General features: G+C 43.8%; 1 protein-coding gene and 1 pseudogene across 1 annotated transcript in view; both read left to right on the forward strand.

Moving 5' to 3' along the window:
• The first annotated feature begins 4,354 nt into the window (after positions 1-4,354).
• Positions 4,355-5,832, forward strand: LOC131492144 (splicing factor 3B subunit 4-like; annotated as a pseudogene).
• Positions 5,833-13,224: 7,392 nt separating this feature from the next.
• JAK2 (Janus kinase 2) overlaps positions 13,225-22,869 on the forward strand; it is a 118,100-nt gene continuing 108,455 nt past the window's right edge. The window contains exon 1 of the mRNA XM_058695842.1: positions 13,225-13,339. The gene's annotated coding sequence lies outside the window, so the exon portion shown is untranslated. The remainder of the gene's footprint in view (positions 13,340-22,869) is intronic.

Here is a 22,869-nt window from a genome sequence, read left to right on the forward strand (position 1 = left end):
TGTTGCTCGTCTGGGAAACTATCTCTCCTTTTATTCTGAATGATAGCCTTGCTGGATAGAGTATTCTTGGCTGTAGATTTTTCCCATTCAGCACTTTGATTATATCATGCCCCTCCCTTCTGGCTTGCCAAGTTTCTACTGAGAAATCTCCAGCTTGCCTTATGGATTTTTCCCTTATAAGTTAAAGATTTCTTTTGTCATATTGCTTTTAGGATTTTTCTTTATTTCTATATTTTGCAGAATTAACTATAATATGTCTTGGTTTTGGCCTGTTTTTGTTGATTTTAATGGGAGTTCTCTGTGCTTCCCTGGATCTGGATGTCTGTTTCCTTCCCCAGATTAGGTAAATTTTCAGATATTATTTCCTGAAATAAATTGTCTGCCCCCTTTTCTCTCTCCTCTTCTTCTGAGACTCCTATAATATGAATGTTATTACATTTGATTGAGTCACTGAGTTCCTTGGATCTATTCTTATGTTGCAAAATTCTTGTTTCTCTCTTTTGCTCAGCTTTATTATTTTCCATTATTTTGTCTTCTAAGTAACTAATTCTTTCCTCTACTGTTCGTTGAATCAAGCCTGTTTCCAGTCTCGTTTATTGCGTTCTTTGTCGTTGATTGATTCTTTTTTTTAACTCCTTTATCTTTGTGGTAAGGGTCTCACTGATGTCTTCTATTCTTTTCTCAAGCCCAGTGAGTATCCTTATGATTGTTGCTTTAAACACTCCTTCAGGCATGTTACCTATATCTATTTTACTTAGATCTCTGGCTTTATCTTGTTCTTTCATTTGGGATAATTCCTCCATCTCTGCATTTTGTCTAAGTCTCTGCCTTCTACTTTGTGTTAGAAAAGCCAGCTATATCTCCCACTCCTGAAAGTAATGGTCTTATGAAGAATAGGTCAAGTAGTGCCCAGGTGCTTCAGGGAGTTTCTCTGGTGTGTGCTGCATGTTTTGGCTGCTCTATCTTTCAGGCCAGTCATCTGCAGAGGCTCTCCTTGCCTGCTGTGGGCAGTGTTTGGTCCCTGGCCTGAATGTGGTGAGGTTAAATAGGTGTTCTCTTGTCTGCTTGTGAAATGAGACCTGATACCACCTCCACCAGAACTGAAGCCCTGAAGAGCTCTCTGGTCAGAAGATGTGGTGTGGGCAGGGGTTTGTGCTGGTCTTCTAGGGTAGGGGCCCACTGTGCTGGGACTGAGGCAGTGTTGACTGAGAGTGAATAATCTACCCACTGTGTGCCCCAGGCATTTTTCAGATGCTGTTTCCACATTGTCTGCTCCTGGGTTCTTTGTCTGCCTTCTCTCCAGGAACAGGGAAGTGCCCTCCAGGCTCTATCCCAGCCAAGTTCAGTGACCTTTAAAAGTCAGCCTTTATTTGTAACAATGTGGATGAAGCTAAAATATATTATGCTAAGTGAAATAAGTCAATCAGAGAAAGACAAATACCATATGATTTCACTCATATGTAGAGTTTAAGAGACAAAACAGATGAACATATAGGAAGGGGGAGGAAGAAAAGAGAAGAGAGGAAAACAAACCACAAGAGTCTCTTAATTATAGAGAACAAACTGAGGGTTAATGGAGGCAGGTGGGTAGGAGATGGGCTAGATGGACGATGGGTACTAAGGAGGGCACTTGCTGTGATGAGCACTGGTGTTGTATGTAAGTGTTGAATCACTGAATTCTACTCCTGGAACCAAGATTACACTGAATGTTGGCTAACTAAAATTTAAATTAAAAAAAACACACACATACACACACACAAAAAACCCTCCAGGCTGTAAGCCCCACTGGTTACAAGAACGCACAAAATTCAGCCCCTCTCATTTTCCAAGCCAATGGCTTTGGGGAAGTGTTCTCCTTGTCTGTTTCTGTGTGTACTTCTCTCTCTTTCTCTCACCCTTCTCCACAACCATGGCTCCCTCCTCTCCGCAGCAATAGTGATCCAATTCTCTCCTGAAGCAGTTCTCCACACTTCTTACCTTCTTCAATGTGGCCTCTTCTCTCTCTTTAGTTGTGGAGTTTTGTTCCATCAGCCTTCAGGTCAATTCTGGGGTCTTTAGGATGATTGATAGTTATCTAGCTGTGTTTGTGGGACAAGACATGCAAGGAGCCTTCTATTCCATTGCCATCTTGAAAATCGAGTTGTTTTCTTAAGAGCATGAAAGTGCATCTAATTTATAACACAAAGCAAAATGTTTTAAAATGATCTCTGCCATCCATCTTTTATTTCCCTACACGTACTGCCACAATATGAAATAAAAATTTCTTCTTTTTGTTCATCCTTCAAGGCATTTGGGCCTCACTTGTCTTTCATCTTTCCCCCTTCCCTCTCTTCTCTGCACATCTGTTTATTTTGAAAGTCACTCTGAGCTCTTAGGCTATTTCTTTTCTTTTCACTTCACCCGTATCATGGATTTCCTACAACAGTGGTTCTTAAACTTTTACATACATCAGAGTCATCTGGAAGTCTTGTTAAAACACAAGTGACTGGGCCTCATCTCCATAATTTTATACAGGAGTTTTGAGTTTGGGCTTAAGTATTTCCATTTCTGACAAGTCAGGCAGTGCTGATACTGCTGGTCCAGGGACCACATTTGGAGAATCACTGCTCTACAACCTAGGAGCATCTGGAGCTGTTCCAGCAAACAAGAGTCTGTCCCTGGGTAGGAGCCTTTGTTATATACTATATGTAAATAATATTACCTGATTCCTTAAGAATTTAATGAATCAGTTTCCATCATCATATTTATATTCTTTAAATAGGGTTGTGTACAGCCTCTGCCTTAAAAAGAGAAGAATAAAGGAAATAGTATTTATTGCTTGATTGCCTATTCAGGAGACTGTAGAGTGTGGTTGGCTCTGAGGCCAGACCATCTAGGGTTCAGTCCTGATTTTGCAGGATTTAAGGAAGTCCCTAGGAAGGTTACTATTTGTGCCTCAGTTTCTTACTTTTGAAACGAAGATAACGAAATGAACCACTTCACGGAGTTGTTGTGAGGCTCAAGTGATTTAATACATAAAAAGCCCTTGACGGATGACTGGTGTGTTGCAAGCACTCTGATGTCACCTATTATTATTATCAGGATTTTGTTGAGTGTTTTTTATTTGTTATCTCATTGTAACTTAAAATCAGTGCTCAAAGGTAAGCACCCCTATTATTCTCATAGGGAAGATTAGGAAACAGAAGTTCAGAAAGGTTGAATAACTGATCAAGGCCCCCCAGGACTTTTACCAGAGTAAAAATCTCTGGTCTTTGTATGTCATCAGTATTTTCCCAAAGGAATCATTTTTCCCATAAGAAAAATGGTATAAGGCTGCTCATTTCAGAAGTATATTTGAATGTGATTGAATAATTACTTGCTTGGTTAGATGGTTGGTGAATTTTATGATCAAGCATTATTATGTCTACTTTAAGTATATTAAAGACAAAGGAAGACAAGGAGAGGTAGAAGAGTGGCTGTATAACATACATACTCTGCGAGGTACCTGTCACATAAGAGGTGTTTAGTAAATATTTGTTGAACTATTGGAATTAATGTGATTTGGAATTAGAATCACCTAAAATTAAAGATTCATAATATCCAGAGTTAGTGAGATTATAGAGAAATGGGCATGATATGCTACTCTGAGATTTTTGAAAGTCAATTTGGCAATAGCCCCCCAAATTTAAATATGTATTTCCTTTGGCCCAGACAGTCTCTGTCTATCCTAGGGAATACCTTTGTGCCCATGAAATGTATATATAATGATGTGCAAATTTAGCACTGCTTTCAACTGTGAAAATTAGAAACCTAAATGTTGATAAATGCTGGAATTATTGAATAAATTATAAGTCACCTATTTCATTGGACCCTGTATAAGAGTTAAAAGGCGTGAAGGAAAGCAATACATATTGAATGAAAGATCTCCAATATGTGATAAGTGAAAAAATGGTAACAGGAAAACGGGTAGAATTATCCATTTTATTTATGGGGCTCAAAACTACATCTGTAGGAGGTATGTAGTAGAAAAAAGTCTGAAAAGTTACACACCAGACAGTCATCAATGGTTACCTCTGGCAAGTGAAGAGGGCTAGGGGAAGAGGACCAAGGGGAACTTCTACTTTGTACACTATACAGTGTGTATTATTTGGATTATCCACAAGTAGTATGTATGAACATTTACTTATGAGATCAAAACAGAAAAAAGAAGCTTGTTCAACAAATGTAGTTAGCTCTTTGATATGGATAATAGATAATAGAATAATAAGAATAATAGATGCGTAATTCTTTTTTTTTTTTAAGTTTATTTATTTATTCTGAAAGAGAGAGAGAGAGAGTTAGGGGGAGGGGCAGACAGAGAGGGAGAGAGAGAATCCCAAGTGGGATCCATGCTGTCAGTGCAAAGCCTGATGTCAGGGCTCAATCCCATGAACCATGAGATCATGACCTGAGCTGAAATCAAGAGTTGGATGCTCAAATGACTGAGCCACCCAGGCACATGCCCAAGGATAGAGTCAGGGCAGTACAAACACTACAGAATCTTGAGTGAGGAAGATACCAACTATGCCATTAACTCACGAACATGGCCAAACTCAGTGGGAAACCAATACAGGTGAACAAGGCTCACAAGAACCTGGATTTTGGGGCTAACATTTTCGTTGGCAACCTGGACCCAGAGATTTGTGAGAAGCTGCTTTATGATAACTTCTAGCACCTTTGGAGTGATCTTGCAAACCCCTAAGATTATGTGGGATGCTGACACAGGCAACTCGGAAGATTATGCCGTTATTAGTTTTGCTTCATTTGATGCTTTGGATGCAGCTGTTGAGGCCATGAAGGGCAGTATCTCTGTAACCACCCTATCACTGTGTTCTATGGCTTCAAAAAGGACTCCAAGTGTAAGCACTGTAGCTCAGTATCCAAACAACTTCTGGCAACCCAGAACCCACTTTCCCAGGCTGACTGCCTTCATCAGCTGTTGGCAGATGCATCCCACTCCCCTCACCCCCCCCCCCCAATTCTGTGGTATCATCACTGGGGCCTGGGCTTCCTCCACCAAGCATGCCCCTTCCTCAGTCCCTCCCACCCCCATTGCTGCCCCCTGGAGCCCTTCCACCTGGGATACCCCCAACCATACCCTCACCACCTATGCTTCCTGGGGCTGGAGGACAAGGCCCACCATCAGCAAGAACCCCAGAGGCCGGACATCCTGGATACAGACACTCCTATCCTCACCCATTTCCACCAGGTGGGATGCCTCATCCAGGGATGTCTCAGATGCAACTGGCCCACCATACTCTCATGGCTTAGAATAACCCCCATGCTGGGGCCCAGGCTCTGGGAGGCAGCCACCACCCGACTGTCCCCTGGAATGCCTCATCCAGAACCTCCTCCAATGGACATGTCCCTCCAGTGATCTCTGTTTGGATCTCCCATGGATCACCTGGGTCTTTGCGTCCACATGGATACACTGGGCCTCCTCCACTCATGCCCCTTCGTGGATATGCTGGGCTGCCAAGACCCCCTCGCATGGCTACCAGTGGGGGCCCCTGCCTCCACCCAGACCCACCTCCCGGCCTCCAGTTCCCCTCATGGCCCACTTCCAGGCCATTTTCCTCAGTAATTTCTCATTCTCTTGCCTCCTGTTCTATGGTCCCAATACCTTTCTCAATTCCTTGGACCAATCAGAATTGCTGTAACTTACTAGGGCTAAGGCACTAATTCCTCTCAGGACGTTTTTTAGTGTAATTTTTTTTTCATAAGAGGTTTTATTTTATTTTTTTCTGTGTTGCTCCTAAATGTTTTGCAAATGCACAGAGAAAATAAAACTAAACTCCTTGTTTAAAAAAGACAAGTAAGTAGTGGGGCATCTGGGTGGCTCTGTTGGTTGAGTCCACCTCTTTTTCTTTTTCTTTTTTTTCTAATGTGCATTTATTTTTGAGAGAGAGACAGAGACAGAGACAGAGCATGAGTGGGGGAGGGGAATAGAGAGGGAGATAAAGAATCTGAAGCAGGCTCCAGGCTCTGAGCTGTCAGCACAGAGCCTGATGCAGGGCTTGAACTCACCAACTGCGAGATCATGACCTGAGCCAAAGTCAGATGCTTAACTGACTGAGCTACCCAGGTGCCCCAAGTATTTAACTCTTGATTTTGGCTCAGGTCATGATCTCATGAGTTCAAGTCCTGCTTTGAGCTCTGCGCTGACAATGCAGAGCCTGCTTGGGATTCTCTCTCCCTCTCTCTATGCCCCTCCCTGCTCTTGCTGTCTCTGTCTCTGTCTCTGTCTCTCTCTCAAAATAAATAAATAAATAAATAAATAAATAAATAAATAAATAACTTCAAAAAAAAAATACTTCATAGTCATTCAATTACAATAATCTCAACAAAAGTCCAGAATGACATTGGTGGTTTTTTTTTTTTTAATGTTTATTTATTTATTTTTGAGAGGGAGAGAGAGAGCAAGCATGCAAGTTGGGGGGAGGGGCAGAGAGAGGGAGAGATAGAATCCCAAGCAGGTTCCACGCTGTCAGCACAGAGCCCTGATGTGGGGCTCGAACCCACAAACCGTGAGATCATGACCTGAGCCGAAATCGAGAGGGCACTTAACCGACTGAACCACCCAGGCACCCCTAGGTGTATTTTTTTAAGAAAACAAATTTCAAGTCAGCAAATTCAGGCATATACCACTGTGATGGGTGTCAGGTATAAAAGAGAAATGAGAAGATAAAAATGTGGAGAAAGTAAGACCACCCTAAAGCAGGTGCTCCCTCAGCACCAGCTGCCTCTGCTGGGAGGAAAATGCTGGCTTTCCCTTTGGCCAACTCTCATCATGGAGAGATAGAGAGGTGCAGCCTCCAAACTTCAGAAAGAGAAGGCATCGAGAGAGAGACTGGGCGTGGGGAGGGGTCTGCTTGTTGAGCAAATACACTCAAGGACAAATTGTAAACATTGGGGGTATGCAGTCTTGTAGGGTTAGAAGTTGAGAACTGTTGTATGTAGCATCTTCTGGTCCAGCTGTGTATTTCATAGGTAAAATTGAAATACACAGTGTTTAAACACAACAGTATGATGCTTGAATATCACAGTAGATTTTCTTTTGATCAGTAATGTAGCTAAAGTGGATTGACCATTGCAATTACTATAGATATGGTCCAGAAGATTCACAAAACTCAGTTAAAGACAAAGTTGGGTGAAGCAAGGGAGAAAAGAAAACCCAACAGCCCTGAGAGGGAGTGATGATAGGGAGGAGGCGGTGAAGGTGATGAAAATTTCCCTGCAGGAAATAGCCACCATACTCAAGGGCAGCTTATTTCTGGCTAACCTATGGGTTCTATGTAATGTCTCAGATTGTAACTAATACCTTCTATAGTTATTCTTGACTTCATGATTGAAGATAGACTTGCAAATTTGTGAGTAAATTGGATTTTTAAAGGACATACATCTTCTCTGTCATAATTTGAGAGGTTTTTTTTTTTTTTTTTTCTTTTCTTTTCTCATCAGCATGCTATATATCTATCTTCCTTCAGGTTATTTCACTGCAAGTAGTCTGATGGAAGTAAATCTAGCTTAAGTAAAAAGGACAAATTTGTCATAAGGAAATATTTTCAAGATACCAAATACAGGAAGTTTCTTTGGGCCTTATAAGGAAGAGGAAACGGAAACATTATGAGGACTCATTCTTGGTATGTTCTCTTTTTCTCTTTCCTCTCTTACATCTGCATTACTCTTTTTTCCCCACAGCAAACTAACTTTCTGTGCAGCTCCACGTACAGGGAGAAAGATAGTAACACCACAATAGCAGATTTAATGTTAGAGCATGAGTGGCTTCAAGTGAACAGAAAAGTCTGAGCAACTGTCTTTGAATCCCAGTTTGGGCTTCCCCAAGAGGGGGACCCTGATTGGCTCAGCTTGATTCATGTGACAACTCATGGTGCAATTAAGAAGCCTGGTGGGGTGGGGGAGGGTCATGAAGAATAACACTGGCTAGAGTTTGGCTGGCTGCTCTGGGTGAAGTCGGACCATTCCTAGAGAAAGAGGGCAGAATCCATAATCTTTATAAATAAGAACTTTATAAATAAGTCTGTAATCTTTATAAATAAACTAACAATTATGCCAGGGGGATTTCTGTTTTTTAAGAGTGAATCATGGTATGAATCCTTTTATAAAGTTTTTAGTGAATTTGTAACTATACCTCTATTTTGAATACAAAATTTTTGCAAAGTAGAACATAATTATAACAGACATTTTGCATATGTCACCAAATAATTATTCTCACTCAAAGGAGGCTATTAATTCCTGGTTTACAGAGGGGAACACTTTTGGTTTTCATGCATCAAAATTAAATTTATCTGGTTATCTCAAGGAGGGACCTGTGTGCCAGGAACACCTTTATCTTTGGGACTATAAGGAAGGATGAGAGGTCTGATGTAGCAGCAGGGATCTGCTGAAGTACAGAGGAGGTATTGGACTATTTGTTTTTCCTTCCATATCTAACCAAACTTTGAAATGAATGATTCTAAAATATCTGGATGATTCAAAGTAAAAAACAAAACAACAAAACAAAAGAAAACAAAAAAAAAAAACATTGCTTGCTTTTCTGTCTACCCGATTCACACTCCCGCCTTTGCTTTTTGGTTTATATTACTAGACCTGGAATAAATCAGCCTCTCTCCATAGCTATTTCCCTCGCCTTCAGAAAAGTATATCTTCCCTGTCTTGGAAATAAACAAAGTAACTCTCTGTCTATCCCCAACCCTTTGATTGAATCTGTTTCCCTTTCCAAGGACTTTCCTGGCTTTTTTTTTTGTTGTTTTTTGGTTTTTTTGCTGTCACATTTTTTTTTTTGCTCATTTTAAGATTAATGTTTTCATTATTTCATCATTTAATGGCATAGTTGTTTTTTATTTTTTTCATGTTTATTCATTTTTGAGAGATAGAGACAGAGTGGGAGCAGGCGAGGGGTAGAGAGAGAGGGAGACACAGAATCAGAAGGTTCCAGGCTATGCACTATTAGCACAGAGCCTGACACAGGGCTTGAACTTCCAAACCATGAGATCATGACGTGAGCTGAAGTGCATGCTTAACTGACTGAGCCACCCAGGCTCCCGTTTGTTTGTTTTATTTACAAATGCAAGTCTTTGCATTTATCTCTGTTACAACTCAGCCCTTATCATTCCAGCCCACACAGTTCTGTGTAATGTGACACATCGTGACAAATGCTTTGGGATTACTAATAAAATCCAACATATTTCTTATACCTCCCAGCTTGGTGAGATCTGTAAATTGTCCTTATTACAACTATAATACACATTTAATAACTGTGCAAAGGGTTTAAAAATACTTTTTCATCTAATCTTCAAAATGACTTTTCAAGGAAGGTATTATTATCCCCATTATACTGATGAAGAAATGGAAGCTTAGAAAATCTAAACGACTTCCTTGGTCAAAGCTGTCATTGAAACCTGGGTCTGCCAGACTCTCAAGCTTAAGTTCTTAAACCCTTGGCTGTGTATTTGCAACCTTGGCGTTGCATCAAACCACCTAAGAACTTTAAAAAGTGATAGCAGCCAAAGCCCCATCTCACAAAACTGTCACAGTCTTGTTGCAGGGGTGGGTTTGGGGAGTGGTAGTCAAGGACCACGGCTGCCATTTTCTGCTCCAGCCCAACGGCAGGATCTTGCTGTGTGCCATACGCTTCGCCCCAGAGGTAACAATTAGCTGCTAGTTTTTACTTTTAGATATGGCCATATCATCAGTTTTGAATCTAAATGTGTAATTCTCCAACCCATGTTTCTTATTTCTCCATATTGTGTGAAAGAATGTCACAAAAGACTTGGTCCAGTTTGTTCTCATGGAATTCTTTTTTATCCTTATCAAAAATAGGAGAATCTTGGATCGTCTGGGTGGTGTAGTCGGTTAAGTGACCGACTCTGGATTTCGGCTCAAGTCATGATCTCATTCATGGCTCATGGGTTTCAGCCCCATGTCTGGTTCTGCACTGTGCTTGGGATTCTCTGTTTCCCTCGCTCTTTCTCCCACTTGTGCTCTCTCTAAAATAAATAAAAACTTAAAAAAAAATAGAGGAATCTTTCTGAAATATTTGCTCTGGGAGCAAATTTCTAGCTATGCCACTACGAGGGATCACACAAAGAGCTAGACAATTCTCTACAGTGTGAAAAGAGCTCAACATTCCAGGGCAGTATTGACTTCAAACTCATACTACCTTAGTGAGAAGAGAGGCTTGCACTCTCTGAATGATGACACCGGGCAAGTCACTTTCTGGGCAGGTAGGTAGAGATTTCTCAATTCCATAAACTTAAGAATAATGTATTTCCTTTCCAGTCCACCTGTTTTTCATATCCAAATCACTTTTATAAAAAAAAGAGTCCCTTTCCTCACAAGAAACCCTCAATAGCCACTGTTACAAATGACCTCCCCCCTGCAAACAGGCCGTGGACAGTAACAGATACCATGTCTGGTTGAACAAACATGTCATCGTAAAATATAGAAAGATCACTTACTGCATGGAATGCTTCTGCTCTGTTTCAGAGTTCTAAAATGGACATTTGTTTTTTCCTCACAAAAGAGAATGTTTCCATTTCCACAGTTCAGATGATTTTAACTTTAGCTGTGATATTAAAGACAACTTGGCCATTTTGTCTTCTTTGTGTGAGCCTGCGTTCTGGTTTCTACTCCAGGAACAATTTTCTTTTGTAGAAAAAGGGAATTCTCATGATAGTTGCTGCTTGTAATTTCAGCCTTTATATTCGAAGATTTTCGATTTGCCACTGAGTCACAACCAGTTCCAGTTCCCTTTTAGAAATTAAAATTAAGGACTCTCCAGCGTATTTTGCTTGCGTATTTTGCTTACAGAACAGTAACCGTAGGAATGCAATTGTCCTGTAAATCCCTCCCTCTTATGAGAAAAGGAGGGCTGTAGTTCATTATTTACTTTAAAGGAGTCAGTGTGAATTCAAGTCATTTCCTATCCTGCTATCATTTGCTGAAAGACCTTTGCAATGGGTCTTATGTAAGAAGAAATGGGGGAGTTGCTTTGGTGAGTTGATTAGAGAAATCATTAAATACAAGTTAGACCTGAAGCTCAGCATCATTTGTGAGTGGGGAAACAGGGGCTATAAATGCATACAGTGTTTCAGACTGAAAGAGGGCTAATATGAGAAAAAGACCGTACACAGTTGGGTTCCAGGCTACTCCTTTGGCCTCATGTCTTACCCACTGCTGCCTCCTTCACTGTCCTCCAGCTATGGTGACCTCTTTTCCAGGTCCTTGAACTTACCAAGCACATTCCTTTCTCAGGGTCTTTGCCCCTGTTAGTCCCTCCGCCTGAAACTCTTTTCCCAGATAGTTGCAGAACTGGTGCATTCTCATTCCCCACATCTCTGCTCAAATGTCACTTACTCTGGGAGGTCTCTCTTGGCCACCCCTCGCTAAAATAGCATACTGCCTCCTCGCTTTCTGTCCCTTTACTTTGTTTTATTTATCTTAGTGGCAATTATACACTGGCACGTCATGCGTTTCAAGTATGTTTGTCACTTTATCAGAATCCACGCTCCGGTAGAGCAAGTAGAACGCGCGTTGTGATTACATAGCATCCTTGGGGGCCTTACGGTCCGGCACCCGGCGGATGGTATGCGGATATGTGTTGAACGAATGAGTGGGGCTTTGGGGGACGGTGGGCTATGTTTGTCCTCATTCGCCAGTCCGCAGGCAGCTGGGCGCCTCGTCCCACCCTCACCCTGTTCTCCTAGAGGTGAGGGACTGCAGTCGGGCGCACCTGCACAGAACTGCGCGTGTGAACGCTGCCCCAACTCTCGGCGCCACTTCCCCTCGGGCCGAGAGGCCCGGCCTGGGGAAGGACAGGTCCGCGGCACGAGGAACGTGGAAGCGAAAGCAGAAGGGGAACGAACGACCGTGCCCGGGAGGATAACGTGTGTGGTGGCCGGCTGCGTGCAGGGGGCGCCTTCCCGGCCGGGCTGACTCATTCCCAGCCGCCTCCACGGCGGGCGGCCGCCACACACACGCCCATCTGGGGAGGGGCGGGCCCAGCCCCGGCGCCCGGCTCCCGCTGGCTCCGCGGCCCGGCTAGCCAGCTCCAGCTCAATTTCCCCGCCCGTTCGGGCCCGGGGGACGCCCCGGGAATCTCCGCGCGCTCCCGCCGCCTGGCCGAGCGGCCGGGTCGTGCGTGGCCGCCGCCCGCCAGCCCCGCGGCGCGCGCGCCCGGAGAAGTGCGGCCCGGGCGCTCGGCGCACGCGCACACGCGCACACGCGCAGTCCCGGGCGCGTGCCCGACTCCCGCCCCCGCCCCCGCCCCCGCCCGCGCCCGCGGGACCGTCTCGGTCGGCAGCGATCGGGCCGCCAGACTGCAGGCGGACTCCGACGCAAATAGGGCGTCCGGGCCAGTATCGCCTGAGGCGCCGAGAAGCCGGTGTGGCCCGGGAGAGGGTGGAGACGACGCCTGTGACGGGCTTCCCGGCCGCCCGAAGTGGGAGTGGTGTGGGCTGGAAGAAGGAGAGAGGAAGAGGAGCAGAAGGGGGCAGCGGCGGCCGCCTACGGGCTTCCCTGCGCGCTGACAGGCTGGGCCGGCGCCCGGCTCGCTCGGGAGTTGGTGCCGCCGCCTCTGCCGCTCGGCCCCTGGGCCCGGACTCGCGGCGCGCGTCGGGGCGGAGAGCTGCTGCGGCAGCGCGGGGCCAGGCCCGGGGCTCGCCGCCGAGGGATGTGAGTGGGAGCCGACCCCGCGCGGGAGGGCCCGGGAGGGCCCAGCCTGGAGGACCCCGGCACCCCTGCCCACTCCGGGGGCCCCGCGGATCTCGGCCGGCGGCGGGCGCCGGGGCGGAGCGGCCCCTGCGGGCCCCGGGGGCGCGTCCTCGCCGCGGGATCGGTGCAGCTGGTGCGTGCGATTGCTGCGTGGCCTCTGGCTGGGGGGCCGCAGTCGTCTGTCCGCATCCCTCCCACCTCCTGATGCCCGCTGTCTCCCCTGCTAGTGGCCCAGTAAACTTCTCGGCAAGAAAATCTTCCCTCTCGAAGCGGGGGGGGGGGGGGGGGAAGCCTGCAACGGCGTGTTTTCCTGTTGCTGTTTGCATCCATGTGTGCTTCGTAGCCGCCTTCCCCCCTCCCCTTAAACCTCTTTAAAATTTTGTAGACGTCCGCACCGCCTAGGGAAGAGCATCTATTTCCCCAGGATTTCTGCGGTAATAACCGCTGCTTGCTTTTTTTAGGTTTCAGAAGCAGGCGAGGGAACAAGATGTGAACTGTTGCTCTTCGGAAGAAAAAGGTCCCCGCTGCCCTTCCCGCGAAGGTGGGTTTGAGATCCCGGCTGCTGTGCTCCGTGGCGGCGGTGAAGGCGAGTGTGGACTGCGTGCGTAGGAAGGGTGGGAACGTGTGTAGACAGGCAGGGCTCACTGAAAATGGCAGTGCTGGACTTAGAATGTGGGTCGGGGAGGGTAGTTCGGGGGGTGTTTAGTGTTGCTCTTGGATCCTTTAAGAAACATTCATTGCTTCTTTTCCTGCGAATTAGAAGAGCAGCGAGGCTTTACGTGGGGGGGAGGGGGAGCCTTGCGCCTTAACCCTTTCTCCTCCAGCAGCCAGAGCTCGGTAATCTTTCAAGGAGGGACATTTTCAAGTACTCAGAGATACCTACTGGGAGAACACGTTAGCTGTTGTGCTGGGGTTTCTGCTACCACACTGAATGCTTCCTGGATGGTTTTATCTGCCTAAGTTTGGTGCGTCGGTTGAATTCACCCAGTTTGCTTTCCGGTGGTGATTAATCTGTCAGGAGAAACTCCTTTTCTCTGAATGAAAGGCCAGGAGCGGCCGAATATGTCATAGAGGGGAGGGGAAATGTGGAGAAGGAAATTAGAAGTGGGAATAAGAGCGATGATGACTGCGTTTGGTTTCTTAATAGTGTGTGCAAGCGAGTTGTTGGGCTACTGCAAATAGCCTTGTGTGACACCCAGCAGATGTGAAGATGAATAATCAACCTTTGGACTCCCTTTCCCCACCCCCCTCACCTTTTAGCACAAGTGTGAAAATCACTAGCTTGCATGTGCGACATGTCTGCAAACTGGATGTGCCCGGCACTTGCCTTAATAGTGGGTGTGTTTACCTGGAGAGGAAAGCCGCAGCCCTTGGTCACTGGATACGCGGGAATGCCTGCGTTGGCTCCAGCTGAATGGCCCGTGTTTTAGGGACAGTTACAGAATAGTTTGTTTCCTATACTGGTGTTTCCTCGGGTTCGAGGCAGGTGCCTCAGGTATGGGAAGGAAACGTGGTATCTTGTGTCTCCTTCCCCCGGCTGTTGCTGAAAGGCGGGATGCTTTGGAGGCAGAATAGGAAAAGAGCGCTGGCCCTGGTGTCAGATCTGGGTTTGAATCCTGGTGTTCCTGCCACTTTATGGTTGGATTATTTAACCTCTCCTTGAGCCCCACTTTTCTTAGAAGGTTGTTGTGACGATTCAGTAAGATCATGCATGCAAAATAGTACATCGCTTGGCTACTATTAAAGGCTCCACTACTCATGGCTGGGCGGGCAGAGGAGATTCAGAGAAGGACACAATGACCCTGCGCGAGGTGGTCTGCCAGGGACCAGTGTTTCTTCCTCTTTAGTAGAAGGAGATAAAGGACTTTTAGGTCTGGAACTGGTTAACAGGTCTTAAAGCCTTTTCATGGAAAGGTTGACTCTTCTCCCTTCTTGACACCCCCTGCCCCCACCGTTGTGCCTCCTTCCCGACTGTTGTGCTGCCCTCTTGTGGTTAAGTGTGCTAAGAACTTTCTTCTGCTCCTCCCCCATCACATTCCGCCCCCCCCCCCCCCCCCCCCCCCCCCCCCCCCCCGGTCTTTTGAGGCCCCTTGCCTTTGCTCCCAGTTTCCCAAACTGTGTGCTGAGGTGCCCCGGAGCACCAGTGAACTCAGCCTTGAGCTATTAGTTTGAGGTAGTTCACAGTGTCAACATTAAATTGACACAGTCCTTTCTACAATGTCCTGTCTTTGCAAAGCAGTTTCTTTAGAGGTTGCTCTCATAAAAGGCAACTACTGTATGAGAATCAGTGTGACAGAGGAAATGAGAGTGTGATGTTGTCCAGTTTGATTCCAAGAAGTTGTAGGAGGCTGAACAAGCACTAAGTTGTAAGGACATTAAATGGTTTGAATCTACCTCCTGAAGTATTTCTCTTGGCCTCGGGGGTGCTGTGAAAATATTACTAAGAACTCCCTGAATGGACAGTTTGGGAACCTTTGCCTTAGCTTTTGGTTGGCTTTTCTGATACACACAAAAGTCTTTTTAAATGGAAAAACTGCATTTTTAAGTGTTGGTCACAAATTGTTTCCCTTCCCCACCAAAAGTATTGATACAGTTATTGATAAAATTATTGATATCCCGCTGGTACCAGCTGATCATGGCTTAGTATATTTCCTCTCCTATTTAATATCTTTGTAGCTTCTTCCTAGTGTTTTCATTTTAAAACTAATCCTATTGCTTATTTGTCATTCTAGTCACTTCCTGGTTTTTCCAGTCCTGTTCTTGGGCTCGTATTTTTGACTTGTCGTCGTGTTGTCATCGTCTTCTTCTTCTTCTTTTCTTTTTAATGTTTATTTATTTTGAGAGAGAGTGAGCACAAGTGTGGGAGGGGCAGAGAGAGAGGGAGAGATAGAATCCCAAGCAGGCTACCTGCTCTTAGAGTAGAGCCTGATGTGGGACTTGATCTCACAAACCATGAGATCATGACCTGAGCTGAAATCAAGAGTCGGACGTTTAGCCAACTGAACCACCCAGGTGTCCCTTGACTGTCTTTTTAAACTCACCATGCCCTAAATGAAAAATCATCATTTTATACCCTTCTGTAATTTCCTTCTCTCCTGGTCATAATAGGCTTTAAATTAGGCATCATCTTTAAACTTTCATCTTTCATTTACCTCTTGTATTAACCTATTTAACATGTCCTGTTCATATTTCTTTTGTCCCTTATATCTCTGCTTACTTCACTTTACCACCTGAATCCCAGGACTTGTTTCTTCAGCCTACAATATTGAAAGTCATAGCAACCTCTCAGAGTCCAGCTTCTCTTTCTTCTGTTTATCCACAATAGAAGTGTCACTAATACTCCTTATTGTGGCATTTCTTTGTCCCCAAATCTTCAATGGCTTCCCACTTTGTACCTCTTAAATTTAACTTCCTCTTCCAGGCTTTCACTCTACTCTGTCATTACTCCCTGCCCTGTTTATTCAGTCTAAGGACCCTCAAAAGGCATTCTCTGCTGTAGTGTTTCAAGCCGCTTTCCACATTTTCTAATAATAGTTATGCTATTTCATCTTTTAACTTTCATTTATGTTTTCCATCCTTCTTCCACCAAGCCCAATTCTGTATCTGTTTGCATTACTCACTAGGTATGAAATAACTAAGCCGGGTCTCAGTCTCATCTGAAAAAAATGAGAATGACTCTAGTACTTTTTCCACAGGGTTGTAGTGAGAAAGAAGTGAATTAATACATGAGAAGTCCTCAAGACCAGTGCCTAGCACATTAAGTGCACCTTAAGTTTTAGCTTTTATTATTATAATTATTTATCACCACTATTATTATTAGTACTGTTACTATGGCTGTACTCCCAGTTAAAATTCTCCCTCATTTCTGAAACTATTTCTCACTAAATGCAGTTTTTTCCTTTCTATATTTCCACTGTTTTTTAGTCATAGGGAATCTTCTCATAGTTTAATTATATATTATGCTTTGGTTGTTTGATGATTATTTCTCTAGTGTTAACCATATCTTTTCAAGTTGCTTGTGTATGCTTTGAGGAACACACAGAGTGCTGAGCAGATGGGGAGCATTCAATAAATGCTATGTATTAAAAAGGAACTCTAGTCAGTTACCAAACAAATATTTGTTAATACCTGCGATGTAAGAGGTACTTTGCTATGTCCAAAAGAGATGCAGAAAGATATAAAATAGGTTCCTTTCACTGAGAACTTAAAACGTAACTGGGAAATAAGTAATAAAAGTTATAGATATTCGAGACCACTTAGAGTTGAAGCGAGCAAGGAAGGCTTCAGAGAGGAAGTAGAATCAAAACTGGGCAGGATTTGATTTTGTGTAAGAGGAAGGACCTTGTATAGGTGGTAAACAGGCAAAATCTGCATGACATTTTCAGAGAACAGTACGGAAAGTAACTTAAGTGAAATGAAGGTTTGTGTGGCAGGGTGGTAAGAAATGAGGTTGATAATACAGATTGGAAGCAGAATACAGATACCTTTGAGTGCTAGGATGAGAAGAATATACTTTGCCTCATAGGCAGCTGAGAAGCTTTAAAAGTTTCGATGGAGAAAGAGCTTGCTAAAAGTATCTTAGGTGAAACAGACTGGCACAGTGCTAGGTATGGTATGAATTGGAAAGAAAAGTGATAGAGCGAGGAAGATAATCTAGGCCTAGTGTTTGGATTTAGTGAAAATAGGACTGGGGAGATGTCACACGAGACTTCATTATAGACTGGATAAGAAAGGAGGATGTGGTGGGGTTGGGGGGTAGGGAGGAAGACAACTCATCAAAGATGACTTTGAAGTTTTGATCTTCAGTGCCATAAGAAATTCAAGAGTGTTGGAATGTCAGGACGTCTGAGAACATCTGGGCTAGCCTCTGAATTTTGTGCATTAGGAATCTGAGACCCAGAGAGATTTAAACATGTGTCCCAAATTACTCAACTAGTTAGTGATAGAGAAAGAACTAGAATTTTTTAAATGGCCATCCTGACAGAAATAGGTATGAAAATATTAGTAGCTGGTTGAAGAGATACAGACAGCTGGACTTAGATTTTGGAGATGTTGAATTTGAGGTAACAGTGAGATAGTCAAGTGAAATAGATAGCTAGATGACTGGAACTTGGTAGAGAAATTTCAGGCTGGAATTGCAGTGCTCAGAAAGAAGAGTAGTGGACCTGAAACTGAGGCTTGGGAACTGCCCATAACTACAGGACGAAAGGAGAGGAATTAACAAAAGAGACAAAGAAGGAGCAGTCTGTCTGAGAGGAAGGTGGGTGGGTAGGTTAAGAGGGTGGGAATGATTATCATGTTGATCACTGTTGATCACTGCTAAGAAATGAGAATCAGAACTGAAAAAAGGCCTTAGAAGTGTATACTAATGTTTTTTCTAACATGAAATCTAGAAAAGCAGAAAAAGAAAATTACTTCTGGTTTTCCCATGCAAACATCGCTACTGTTAATATTTTGCTCTCTCTAGTGTAAGAGAGGACCTTTGGATTTGACAGTCGGGTGAATAATGGAGACTTCTACACAAAGCTCTCATCACTGGGACTAAATTTGAGAATTTTAGGCATAATAAAGACTGAGATGTATTTTTGACAGTGTTTGTCCTTCATCTGTGTCCTTTTATATCACACTATACATGTACTGCTGTTCCTTGTGGGAATTAGCCCTATACTTATTATTTGAGTGAGTAGACATTGAGTGTTTTTTTTTTTTTAATGTCTATTTATTTTTGAGAGAGAGAGACAGAGTGTGAGCTGGAGAGGGACAGAGAGAGAGAGAGGGAAAAAGGGAGAAAGGGAGAGAGGGGGAGACACAGAATCTGAAGTAGGCTCTAGGCTCTGAGCTCTCAGCACAAGAGCTGGACATGGGGCTTGAACTCGGGAACCACGAGTTCGTGACCTGAACTGAAGTCGGATGCTCAACCAACTGAGCCACCCGGGTGCCCCAACATTCATTGGTTCTTTTTTTTTTTTGAATTAAACATTTTTTTTTAATTTAATTTTTTAAAATTTACATCCAAATTAGTTAGCATATAGTGCAACAATGATTTCAGGAGTAGATTCCTTAGTGCCCCTTACCCATTTAGCCCATCCCCCCTCCAACGCCCCCTCCAGTAACCCTCCGTTTGTTCTCCATATTTATGAATCTCTTATGTTTTGTTCCCCTCCCTGTTTTTATATTATTTTTGTTTCCCTTCCCTTATGTTCATCTGTTTTGTCTCTTAAAGTCCTCATATGAGTGAAGTCATATGATATTTGTCTTTCTCTGACTAATTTCACTTAGCGTAATACCCTCCAGTTCCATCCACGTAGTTGCAAATGGCAAGATTTCATTCTTTTTGAATGCCAAGTAATACTCCATTGTATATATATACCACATCTTCTTTATCCATTCATCCATCAATGGACATTTGGGCTCTTTCCATACTTTGGCTATTATTGATAGTGCTGCTATAAACATGGGGCTGCACGTGTCCCTTCGAAACAGCATACCTTTATCCCTTGGGTAAATACCTAGTAGTGCAATTGCTGGGTCATAGGGTAGTTCTATTTTTAGTTTTTTGGGGAACCTCCATACTGTTTTCCAGAGTGGCTGCACCAGCTTGCATTCCCATCATTGGTTCTTATTAGACATTCAGTAGCCTGGCAGGTTAGACAAGTGATCTCTGGATGCATTTGTACTGGCAGAATCTAAATCAACTGATAAGGTATTAATTTCTTTCTTTCCTTTTTTTTTAGTGAGAGAGAGAGAGAGTGGGGGAGAGGGGTGGAGGGAGAGAGAGAGGGAATCATTGAGCAGACTCAGTGCAGAGCCCGACTTAGGGCTTGATCCCACAATTCTGGGATATGACCTGAGCTGAAATCAAGAGTTGGATGCCCAACTGACTGAGCCACCCAAGCACCCCAAGGCATTACTTTCTAAAAGGAAAGAGAAATCCTTGTAGATAACTTATTGAAGTGAATGTAGCATGGTTAAAAGTATTTAGATTAGGAGAGCTGGAGAGGGCAAAACGAAGCATTATCTGTTTTTAAAGCCTATATGGTATAGCTATCAAAGGTGGACTAGGTTCAGATAGTCCCTGGATGGTTAGTTTTGCTTGAATGCTTATTTTGATTTCCCAAGGACATATTTTGGCCTGCTTTTTTGCTGTCAGTCCTTGGGAATAGTGTATTCATTACTGCTTACTAAATGACTTTAATAAATTCTGATTACGAAATTAATTGTCACTAGGTAATATTTTGTAATATGAAAGGCAGTGTGATGTGAAGAAGTGCGCTGTTTTGGAAATAAGGGCATCGGGGACTAACTGCTGTCAACCTAGTGTGTGAGTTTGAGCCAGTCACGTGATCATTGAGCCTTAGTTTTTTTTCCTCATTTGGACAATGAGGGAATAAAATAAATCTTAAAAAAATTTTTTTTTAATATTTGTTTATTTTCGAGAGAGACAGAGTGCGAGTGGGGGAGGGGCAGAGAGAGAGGGACACGCAGAATCCAAAGCAGGCTCCAGGCTCTGAGCCATCAGCACAGAGCCTGATGCAGGATTCGAACTCACGAACCGTGAGATTATGACGTGAGCCGAAGTCGGATGCTCAACCAACTGAGCCAGCCACCCAGGCACCCCTATAATAAATCTTTTTTAAAAAATAACTTTGTTTACTTTAGAAACACGAATAAACATGGTAAACTGTGTGCTATGGTTTATAACAAAAATCAGCAGTGTCTTGCTCCTCCCCCCCATCTCTGATTCCTGTTTCCCAGTAAACCACTTTCAAATCTCTTAACAGTGTCCTTCGGTATTTATCTCCATATTTCTAAATAACGTAATCTACCATCAGTAACACCTCTTGTCATCCTGTATCTGTGCCTAAACTCTGCCCTTTTCTCCTTTACAACGAATGAACTCAGGGACGCCTGGGTGGCTCTGTTGGCTAAGTGTCCAACTTCAGCTCAGGTCGTGATCTCACTGTTCGTGGGTTCGAGCCCCGCTTCGAACAGCCCCGCTGTCTGTGCTGACAGCTCAGAGCTTGGAGCCTGCTTGAGATTCTGTGTCTTCCTCTTTCTCTGCCCCTCCCCCACTCGTGCTTGGTCTCTCTCTCTCTCTCTCTCTCAAAAATAAATAAACATGGGGCGCCTGGGTGGCTCAGTCGGTTAAGCGTCCGACTTCAGCTCAGGTCACGATCTCGTGGTCCGTGAGTTCGAGCCCCGCGTCGGGCTCTGGGCTGACGGCTCAGAGCCTGGAGCCTGCTTCCGATTCTGTGTCTCCCTCTCTCTCTGCCCCTCCCCCATTCATGCTCTGTCTCTCTCTGTCTCAAAAATAAATAAAACGTTAAAAAAAAATTAAAAAAACAAATAAAAAAATAAATAAACATTAAAAAAAAATTTACAATGAATGAACTCAGTGTCCCATCTTAAGCTTCTCCTGCTTGGGTACAGAAACCCATCTCCTTTTACCTTCAAGGACTTTACTATTGTATTTCTCCCTCTTTTTCCTGCATTATTAATTTTCCCCTCTACTGGCTCATTTCCAGATGCTATTGCTGTGTGATATAACCACTTCAAAGTGTAGTGATGTAAAGCAGCACTTTATTAGGCTCACAGATCTTACTGGTCAGTAATTCACATAGGGTACACCAAGATGCCTTGGTTTATTTTATTTTATTTTATTTTTAATTTTATTTTTTAAATTTTCATACAAATTAGTTAGCATATAGTGCAACAATGATTTCAGGAGTAGATTCCTTAATGCCGCTTACCCATGTAGCCCATACCCCCTCCCACAACTCCTCCAGTAACCCTCTGTTCTCCATGCTTAAGAGTCCCTTATGTTTTGTCCCCCCTCCCTGTTTTTGTATTATTTTTGCTTCCCTTCCTTTATGTTCATCTGTTCTGTGTCTTAAAGTCCTCATATGAGTGAAGTCATATGATACTTGTCTTTTCTCTGATTGACTAATTTCGCTTAACATTATACCCTCTAGTTCCATTCATGTAGTTGCAAATGGCAAGATTTCATTCTTCTTGATTGCTGAGTAATACTCCGTTGTATATATATACCACATCTTTATCCATTCATCCATTGGCTCTTTCCATACTTTGGCTATTGTTGATAGTGCTGCTATGAACATGGGGGTGCATGTGTCCTTTCGAAACGGCATACATGTATCCCTTGGGTAAATACCTTGTAGTGCAATTGCTGGGTCATAGGGTAGTTCTGTTTTTAGTTTTTTGGGGAACCTCCATACTTTTTGCCAGAGTGGCTGCACCAGCTTGTATTCCCACCAGCAGTGCAAGAGAGATCCTCTTTCTCCACATCCTCGCCAACATCTGTTGTTGCCTGAGTTGTTAATGTAAGAATGCCTTGTTTTTGTTCCACAATGTCTGGAACCTCAGTTGGGAAGACTTGGCCAAGGGTATCTTGAAGGTGGGGGACTAGAATCATCTAGAGGTATCTTCACTTACAAGACTGGTAGTTGATGCTGGCTGTTGAGTGAGATCTCAGCTGGGGCTGTTAACTGGAGCATGTTCATGTGGGCTGGACTTTCTTACAACATGGGAGTCTCCATGTAGTTGGCTTTCTTACATGGTGAGTTGAGATTTAAAAGCGAATGTTTCAGTGAACATAGTGTGGACAGGGAGTAAACTCCACTTGTTAATTGGAGAGTGGCAAGGTCACATGTGAAAGAAAACATGCAGGATGAGAGAGATTGTTATGGCTATCTCTGGACAATACTGTTGCCATAGTTTGCCTTTTTTTTGCTGCACTTCACATGCCTCCCACATCCAAAATATGTGAAAAATACACCACATATTTTTCTCTCAGAAAAATGTCTCAGACATATTAGAGGTCTCAGAGACCTCTAATTCACATCCCACCAGGACATCAGCTCAAAATTTAGTATCTCATCTACTAAGTCAGGTCCAGATGCTGTTGAGGTTCCTTGGGAACCTTGGATATGGTTTCTTGACAGTGACTGCTCTTTAACCAAAAGACCTCTGAAGAGACAAGTTGTAAGTTACATGCCTCCACATAATTAACCTACAAGACTGGAAAGGCACGTGTTAATTGCAGTGGCCATTCCTGCTCAAAAAGAGGGACAAAGGAGGCACATGGTTGTATATAGC

This window comes from Neofelis nebulosa, chromosome 12 (genome assembly GCF_028018385.1).
Source record: "Neofelis nebulosa isolate mNeoNeb1 chromosome 12, mNeoNeb1.pri, whole genome shotgun sequence".
In the NCBI taxonomy this organism is placed as follows: Eukaryota; Metazoa; Chordata; class Mammalia; order Carnivora; family Felidae; genus Neofelis; species Neofelis nebulosa.